This window comes from Nicotiana attenuata, chromosome 2 (genome assembly GCF_001879085.1).
Source record: "Nicotiana attenuata strain UT chromosome 2, NIATTr2, whole genome shotgun sequence".
Lineage (NCBI taxonomy): Eukaryota > Viridiplantae > Streptophyta > Magnoliopsida > Solanales > Solanaceae > Nicotiana > Nicotiana attenuata.
The window spans coordinates 77,547,141-77,557,043 of NC_031990.1; positions in this window are offsets into that span (position 1 = coordinate 77,547,141).

Sequence of the window (9,903 nt, forward strand, 5' to 3'; positions counted from 1 at the left end):
TGATTGCTTCGCCTGGTCCCACCTAGATATGACAGGGATCCCACTAGAGATAACTACCCATCGACTAAGTGCCGATCCCAGATTTAAACCAGTGAAGAAAAAGAGGATACCTCAATCCGAGGTAAAGCATGCATTCATCAAAGAAGAGGTAACCAAACTTCTCAAAATAGGATCCATCAGGGAAGTAAAATATCCCGAATGTCTAGCTAACATAGTGGTAGTCCCTAAAAAGGGGAATAAACTTAGAATGTGTGTAGACTACAAATATTTGAACAAAGCATGCCCTAAAGATTCTTTCCCATTGCCCAACATCGATCGTTTGATCGATGCTACGGCCGGCCACGAGATCCTTACCTTTCTCGATGCCTACTCCGGGTACAACCAAATTCAAATGAACCCGAAGGACCTGGAAAAGACTTCATTCATCACGAAATATGGTACATATTGTTATAATGTAATGCCCTTCGGGCTAAGAAATGCAGGAGCCACATATCAACGCCTAGTTAATAAAATGTTCGAACACCAAATAGGGAAATCCATGGAAGTTTATATTGATGACATGCTAGTTAAGTCCCTGCGCGCAGAGGACTATTTGACCTATTTGCAGGTGACGTTTGATATCCTAAGAAAGTACAACATGAAGCTCAACCCTGAGAAATGTGCTTTCGGAGTCGGCTTGGGCAAATTCTTGGGTTTCATGGTGTCGAACATGGGCATAGAGATCAACCCAGATAAAGTCAAAGACATCAAGGAAATCACCGTGGTAAACAATGTGAAAGCTGTACAATGGTTGACTGGAGGGATAGCTGCCCTAGGTCGATTTATCTCGAGGTCATCAGATTGGAGCCATCATTTCTTTCCCTACTCTAGAAGAAGAACAACTTCGCATGGACTCCGGAGTGACAACAAGCCTTGGAAGAATTAAAACGGTATCTTTCGATCCCACCCCTGCTCCATACTCCGAAGGAGGATGAAACACTCTACTTGTATATAGCCGTGTCCGAAGTAGCGGTAAGTGGCGTGTTGGTTCGAGAGGAGCAAGGTACGCAATTTCCTGTCTATTATATGAGTTGGACCCTAGGGGATGCTGAAACCAGGTACCCACATTTGGAAAAATTAGCCCTTGCATTAATAAGCGCATCCAGGAAATTAAAACCGTATTTTCAATGCCATCCTATATGTGTACTGACTACATATCCACTTCGAAATATCTTGCATAAACCCGAGTTATCGGGCAGATTGGCCAAATGGGCCATCAAACTTGGAGGATATGATATCGAATATCAACCTCGAACGGCTATCAAGTCTCAAATTTTGGCAGACTTCGTGGCCGATTTCGCGCCTTCCCTCATACACAAAGTAGAAAAGGAACTCTTGCTAAAAACGGGTACGTTGTCGGGGGTATGGACCCTTTTCACAGACGGTGCCTCAAATGTGAAAGGGTCTAGGCTTGGCATCATTTAAAACCACCTACGGGCGGTGTCATTAGGCAATCTATCAAGACTTCTAAATTGACTAACAACGAGGCCGAGTATGAGGCCATGATTTCAGGTCTCGAACTAGCCAAGGGCCTTGGGGCAGAAGTCATCGAGGCAAAGTGTGACTCCCTTTTTGTAGTAAATCAAATGAAAGGGAGCTTCGAGGTTCGAGACGATCGAATGTAGAGGTACTTAGACAAAATTCAAGTAACATTGCACCGCTTTAGGGAATGGACACTGGACCATGTACCTCTGGAACAGAACAGCGAGGCCGATGCACTTGCAAACTTGGGGTCATCGGTAGAAGAAGACGATATCATCACGGGGACTGTCATCCAACTATCGAAGTCGGTGGTCGAAGAAGGCCATATAGAGATTAATTCAACAAGTTTAACGTGGGATTGGAGGAATAAGTACATCGATTACTTGAAGCATGGGAAGCTCCCCGCGGACCCAAAATAGTCAAGAACACTTCGAGCCAAAGCAGCTCGATTCTCGCTCGATGAAAACGGAACGTTGTACAGAAGAACCTTGGATGGACCACTAGCAGTGTGCTTGGGACCCGTGGACACTAATTATGTACTACGGGAAATCCGCGAGGGTACTTATGGGAACCATTCTGGTGCAGACTCTCTGGTTTGCAAGGTGATCAGAGCAGGGTATTATTGGGATAGCATGGAAAAGGATACCAAGGAGTTTTTCCGGAAGTGTGATAAATGCCAGAGATTTGCACCAATGATCCATCAACCCGGTGAACAACTCCACTCGGTCCTATCCCCATGGCCATTCATGAAATGGGGGGATGGGCATCGTCGGCCCCCTACCAACGGCGCCAGGTAAATCTAGATTTCTTTTTTTTATGACTGACTACTTCTCAAAATGGGTTGAAGCGCAAGCCTTCGAAGAGGTAAGAGAAAAAGAAGTTATCGACTTCATATGGGACCACATCATATGATGGTTTGGGATACCCGCCGAAATAACATGTGACAATGAGAAACAGTTCATTGGCAGCAAAGTGACAAAATTCCTCGAGGACCATAAAATCAAAAGGATCCTATCAGCACCTTACCACCCAAGTGCAAATAGTCAAGCCGAGTCCACAAACAAAACCATCATTCGAAACTTGAAGAAAAGGTTAGATGATGCAAAGGGGAAATGGAGAGAAGTGTTACCCGAGGTGCTATGGGCATATTGGACGAGGTCGAAGTCAAGCACGGGGGAGACCCCGTTTTCTTTGGTATATGGGTCCGAAGCATTGATCCCATTCAAAGTCGGGGAACCTAGCGTCAGGTTTCAGCATGCCACCAAAGACTCAAATCGCGAAGCAATGAACACTTCCCTCGAAATACTAGATGAAAAATGTAAAGCCGCATTAATTCGAATGGACACACAAAAATAAAGGATCGAAAGGTATTACAACAGAAGGACAAACCTTCGACATTTCGGAGTCGGGGACTTAGTCTTGAGGAAAGTCACTCTCAACACTCGAGACCCAAACGAAGGAAAACTAGGTCCCAATTGGGAAGGACCGTACCTTGTACTCGGAGTCGTAGGGAAAGGATCCTACAAACTCAGCACAATGGAAGGCGAGCAACTACTAAACAACTGGAATGTATCGTTACTCAAGCAATATTACTGCTGAGGTATGACCTCCTCCCCTTTTCCATTTATATTTAAAACTAACTCCTTGCAGGTATTTGATTAGAGATATCGAGGCACCTTTCAGTTCGAAGATCTTGGGTTTTAAAGCATGCGTTGTACTCTTTTTCCCTTGGACCGGGTTTTATCCCAAGCGGGTTTTTCCAGCAAGGTTTTTAACGAGGAAACACCTATATGCTACCTATGGAATATTCAACAAGTGTTCAAGGCTTCCTTTTAATCAACCTCGAACACTGGGGGGCATCACCCTCGGAGGACGCATTCTCGAAGAAAGAAATTCATGCCAAGGAGGGCCTCGATAGGGGAATGTTGTAATGGGCCAAACGGTCAAATGAACCGTGTCCATGTAGAATAATTGATCTCCCAGCGGCAAAACATGTACACATGTACCAACTACTTGAAGAAGCATTTTTATTATATCAAAACACTTTGTGCATAAAAAAAGTGTATTATTTTCGCACTTAACGGCCTAAAGGCCAAAACCCCGAATGCACCCAAATACTCGGGGACTGTCATCAACAATCGACACATCGAGTCATCAAACACTCGATCTTATAAGACCTCAAAGAGGCACACTCGATTTCACAAGACCTTGGGCACCCCCTCGAAAATAATATACTCGGGGTCTAACTTTTCAAACAAGTTCAGAAAGTTATCGGGAAACAAGTCCAAGTGACAAACCCGAAGGCTACTACCATACTAAAGACTACGGTCACATAAAAGCTACGGCAAAATAGTGCGATTCGGAGACGTCCGATTTCTGCTATACATTAAAGGCCTTGAAACATTGAAAAACCGATTAAATCAAGCTACCCCCGGCAAAAGCAAAATATAAAGGGCTTCGATAAACTCGCCCCCCCGAAAAACCTACGGGCTTCGATAAATTCAGCCCTCGAATAATCCAAAGGCTTCGATAATACCAGCCTTCGAGAAAACCTCAAAAGGTATTCGATTATTTCTACACAAACAAAATGACTAACGAGGTTCCGATACGTTAAACCTTCGAAACACCTAACGGGTACAAAAACACATGCTAAGGCATAACTAAAATTTCACTAAGTCTTTTAGCCGAAATGAGGGAAAAAATTATATAGCCTTTTTAGAGGTCGATACGACCCAATTCAAAAGGCCTAAGGGCCAATTTTAAAAGAGCCTAAGGGCCAATTTAAAAGAAATATAGGGCCAAAAGCTTATGGGAGTCCGATATTTCACTCTCATTCAACTCGGACCCAAAGGCCCCATTGTTCCAAGCTCGCATCAAAATGATTTTAAGCTTGCCAATCATCTAAGACCTTAAGGGATACGATCTTGAGCAATAAAAACCTAAGGGTTTATTACGAGCCTTAACCGATACTCGAACTAAGCATTTGAATCATCGGAATTTCCCACAAACAGGGACAAAATAATAGTCAACACAGATCAAGGATAGAGCAAAAAGATACTTTATATTCATAATGGAAAGTTACAACACATTTACAATGCCCACAAGGGGCCCTTGCTCAAAAAAGGAACCTAATCTATTTTCGGGGTCGCTCCCCCGGGAGTGTCGTCTCCAGAACCTACATCTTTAGTGGCTCTATCCTCGGGAGTCTCCTCTCCTTCGGGAGTATCTTCTTCGTCTTCCTCGCCCCCTGAGCCGCTCACCATATCCTCGTCGTCGGAGGAGACAAGAAACCTAGCATCGGTTTCCCGCGCCTTTGCTTCGGCTATCTCCTCGGCAAGGTTGAACACTCGGGCATGGATTTCCTCGAGAGTCTCCCTCCGGGCTTGGCATTTAGCCAATTCATTGCTCAGTCTTCCCCGGTCGGAGGCCTCCCTGAGCTCAGCTTGAACGTCCGTGGTTTCCTTCAAATATATAGCAATGGATTTATCGGCTGTAGCTTTCGTCTTCTCAGTTTCGGCTTTGGCCTGTACAACCTCAGCCTTAGCCTGCACATCTTCGGCCCAGGCTTTAGCCAGCTCGGCCTCCAATCCCTTGATTTTCCTGGCCTGAGCCAGACCCTTCACTTCAACGCCCCGGAGCCGAGCTTCAGCTGAGTTCAGTTGGGCTGTAACAGCTTCCTTGTCGGCAGCAAGTTGATCCATGTTCTTCTTCCACTAAAGGCAATCAGCCCGAACTTGATCTACCTCGCCCCGGAGCTGCCCAATCATATTCAACTTTTGCTGCAGCTGAGATATCTAAGTATTAGCCTCCGAAGCAGGGCCAAGAATGCCAAACTTTGTTAAAATCACAGTTACCTGCTCATCCAGCTCGGGCTCACTTTTTTTGAGCTTTGGCCAAAGTAGTTCGGAGATTCTTAAGCTCCTCTTCCTTCCGGCTACAGAGGAGCCTCAAGGCCTTCTCTTCGTCCAAAACTCTCTTGAGCTCGGCCTCATATTGGCTCAGCTCAGCTCTAAACTTTGCAACGGCCTAGACATGAAATGGAGACATATCAGTCGAAAGAAAAAAAAGAAAAATTACAATATTAAAGGTAAGTACTTACTCAGATAAGGAGACGTTGAGCCTCTTCGAAAAGGGAGGATGTATCATTAAAGTCGTTGGCATCCTTGATCCTAGCATAGAAACCCTGAAAAGGATCGTTTTTGATGACCTTATTTGGGTCGGGCATAAGCATAGCGTTGGCTTCCTTGATTGTCCCCTCAGAATAAGTTGGCAATGTAAGGGAGTGACCTGTTGTCGCGGCCCCGAGCTCTTCACTCGGGGAGTTCTCATTATCATTGGGGGTCTCAGCATCTACCCCCTCCGGTATAGTTTTTGAAGGCAGAGGGACAATCTCGACCTCTAGAGATATAGGGGCCTTGCCCGTTTCTTCCTTCGGGGCATCCTCACCACGGGATGAGGTTTCCAGTTCGGAAGGCTTGGCGACCTCGACTAGCTTCCTAGTTCGAGTCACCAACGCCGACCCTTCATCATCATTCTCTTCATCATTCGGGGAGTCTTGGGCCAAGTCTGCGCCCATTTGAACAAATCTTTTCCGCAACCTTCGAGCGTGGGTCTTCTTATCTTGAGGGTCTTTGGGTTTCGAGACCCTCTTTCTTTTTTTGTCCTTCTCGGACTTCGGGTTTTAAGGCTTGATCTTTTCCCCGGGCAGGGATGGCCTCATCTCGGATACATCGCCAAGGCCTGTACAAGCAAGCGTGAGTAAGTAAAAATGCCGCCAATATATGGAAAGTGTTAGAACTACTGAGAGGCACTTACCATGGTTCTTGGCCTCCCACTGGCCCTTTGATAATTCACGCCACTTGCGCTCATCATAGGAAGAAGTGGCAGCTAACTTTCGAACCCAATCCTCGAGGTCGGGCACTGCCGGCGGCGCCCAAGCATTGGTTTCCAAAAGAAGGGCAACGACGTTATGAAATATGGGAACAGAATATGAATAGGTACAAGGAATACGAACTCCACTAACGGTTAAAGTTCCACCTCTCCGAGAACGGCATTTTATTCTCGGGGATGACGTCCGAAGTTCTTACTCTAACAAACCGGCTCACCCAACCCCGATCTTTGGTTTCGTCAGTGCTGGCAAAGAAGGACTTCGATGTTCGGCGTTGCAGCTTGATGAGCCCTCGAAATAACTGGGGCCGATACAATCGAGCCAGGTGGTTGAGGGTGAATTCCAAACCCTCGGCCTTTTTAGAAAAATACCGCAACATGATCACGATATGCCAAAAGGAAGGGTGAATTTGACCAAGGATGACTTTGTACGTTCTGCAGAAGTCGATCACCACCGGATCGAGGGGACCCAGTGTGAAGGGGTAAGTGTAAACACTCCGAAACCCCTCCTTGTGGGTAGTAATGCTTTCATCGGGGTTCGGGATCTGAACCTCAAGCTCATCTCCCCATCGACATTCCTTCTTCACGTCCTTGGTAAGCTGCTTCGTTATTAAGCTAATATATCGAGATACGTGCTCGTGTCGGCCCTCGACATCGAGAGGATTCTCGATACTGAAGTCGTTCTTAATAATGCAATTACTAAGGGTGAATTCCTCAAGCGTTGGCGGTACCACCGATTTGGCCGGCCGGGCGGCAAAGGAAGATGATGCTGTATCCTTTTTGGGGACCGTCTTGGAATGGCTATAAGCTAAATAATACGGGTGCATTGGGATGTGGTGTTTCCGGCAAGAGCTTGGCGTTTTTCCGGCATTTAAAGAGGCGGCAAAAATAAGCGATAGAAGAAAGAGAAGAAGATGGGAAATGGATGAAGAAAGAGTAAAGTTTTTTTTAGAGGAATCGCCTCATATTAATAGAAGGGCAACGACGATTCAGCGGCATCAGTGGCCGACCAATACTGGAATGCATTCAATGTTTTTGGGGAAGTGGACCGACGGGACGTTTTGGTCACTTCCTACGCTTGCACCACGGGGATGACGTTATTTAAAGACTTCGGGAATCCAAATCGTTTCATATCATTTCATTCTAAGAAACACAGGGACTATTTGTATACGGTCAAAATTGGAGAGCTCAATTTTGGAGACTTGATTACATTTCGAGCCCGGGTTCGGGGAACTCGAGGTTAGAATCAAGCCAGGCCCAGGTAAGCACATCTCGAGAAGTAAATCGAGGACATGTCATGATCTGCCTCGAGGGCAGTACAATTTCGAGGGCACTCAAGAAAGAGCGGGAATTTCCAAAAACACGTGGGTCAGGACTTAAATTATAGGATAAGATTTGTACGAAATAGTATAAGTCCGTACTAGGTTGTTATACAGCTGTACCAATAGGATTCTTTATCATAATTGGAAATGTACCATATTAGGGTTTTCCCCTCCTATATAAAGGGGACCCCAATCATTTGTAAGGATATCTAATTGACTGCAATAGAACAGTCCACTCTGCTTTTCTTATTTACCGTACTCAACATTTGTTCTTCAGCTTTATTGTCTTTACTTTATTGTTCATACTTTATTGTTCTTATCTGACCTCGAGGTCCCTGGGATAATCAAGCTCGAGGCCCCTATTTTTCCAACAACACTGATTTGGTTCACCAACTCTTCTTACTTAAGCCTAATATTACTTGTATAATCACTAGTATTAGAATATATCACATATCTTTAAAACCACAAATTATCTTTAATTGTTACTCACATTTTTCGAGGTAAACAATGCAATAGGCAAAATACATAAAGGCCCCATTAAACTTATCCAAAAATAGGTTTGAATACTTAAACTAAATAGGTTACCCCCTATTCTTGTTCGGAGTGAATTAAATGCCACCTTAAATGCTAACGTGGATTTTTTTAATTATTTTAAGAAAGTAGGCGCGTACAACTATCAATAAAAAAAAAAAAGAATCCCCTCTCCCCCTCATCTTCTTCTACACGCTACCCCCCCCCCCCCCTTTCGAACTTGGGCCTCGCCGAATAGGTATGAAGAAGGCCACTCCGGTACAACACCACCGCATCCCCAGAATCCTCTCCGACCAATATGTTTTGGGTTTAGCTCATAAATTTCCCCTCCAATTGGACCTTCGTTAGTTGCTCAGTCTCCGACAAAATGGAAGCCAATGTCCTCCGTTTAAGGTAATGCTTTCCTTTTAAAGAAAAAGATTCTTATTGTAAGTATGGAGAATTCATTTTTCTACTTCCTTACGTTAATTATTTAAATCCTTTTTCATATTTGCTAATTTGTTTTCATGATATAGGGTGTGTTTAGTATGAAGGAAAATATTTTTCAGAAAATGTTTTCTAATTTTCCCATGTTTGGTTGGCTTATGAATCGACCATTCTTATGGGTGGCCTGGTTAGGCCTAGCAAATGGTTTGTTTGCTCTATATTCGAGTGATTTCTCAGAGAGAGTGGGTAATCGTGGGAAGATTGTTGAGTGGGCGCCTCAAGAAATGGTGTTGGCTCACCGTTCAATTGCTTGTTTTGTGACTCATTGTGGTTGGAATTCCACAATGGAGGGTTTAAGTGTAGGAGTCCCTTTTCTATGTTGGCCTTATTTTGGAGATCAGTTATATACACTGTCATGACCCAAGTTCTCCCTCCGTGGACTGTCGTGATGACACCTAATCTCTACGACTAGGTAAGCCTAATATTTGCGAAAAATGTAACGAAAAGACAAAAGCTATCAACTAACAGGTAAATTTAAACAAGGTAATAAGATGCCGCTCGGCATATAGAATATTCACTTTTGAAAAGTACATAAGCTTTCCTAAAACCTGGAATGTCATAAGCCACAAGCTAAAGAAAGAGACAATACTCCCATACTCTAGAGTCAAATAAAAGAAGAACATACAAGAAGTGTTTGACATGGGGAGGAATAGATAGAGATTCCGAGGTCTGTGGACGCGACAATTATACCTTGAAGTCTCTACCGCCTCACTGGTAATGCGGCTTACATGCGGTACCTGGATCTCCACACAAAAAACATGTGTAGGGAAGGGCATGAGTACACCACAACGGTATCCAGTAAGTGCCAAGCCTAACCTCGATTGAGTAGTGACAAGATCAGGTCAAGGCCCTACTAGTATAAATATAATGAAATAAGACATAATGAAATATCGCAGTAAAAATAAATACGGAAATCTAACAGGAATAGAATTAATGAAAGACAATAGCTTAGAACACAGAGATAACAACAGGGGATCTCCTGAGATACCTTCTCGTAGTCCGAAACATAAATCTGCAAGGGGATCTTCCGGAATACTGTTCTGTAGTCCCAAAGTAAATATGCAGAATAGGGGGATCTCCCGGAATACCGTTCCGTAGTCCCAAAGTAAATATGCAGTACAGGGGAATCTCCCGGAATACCGTTCCGTAGTCCCAA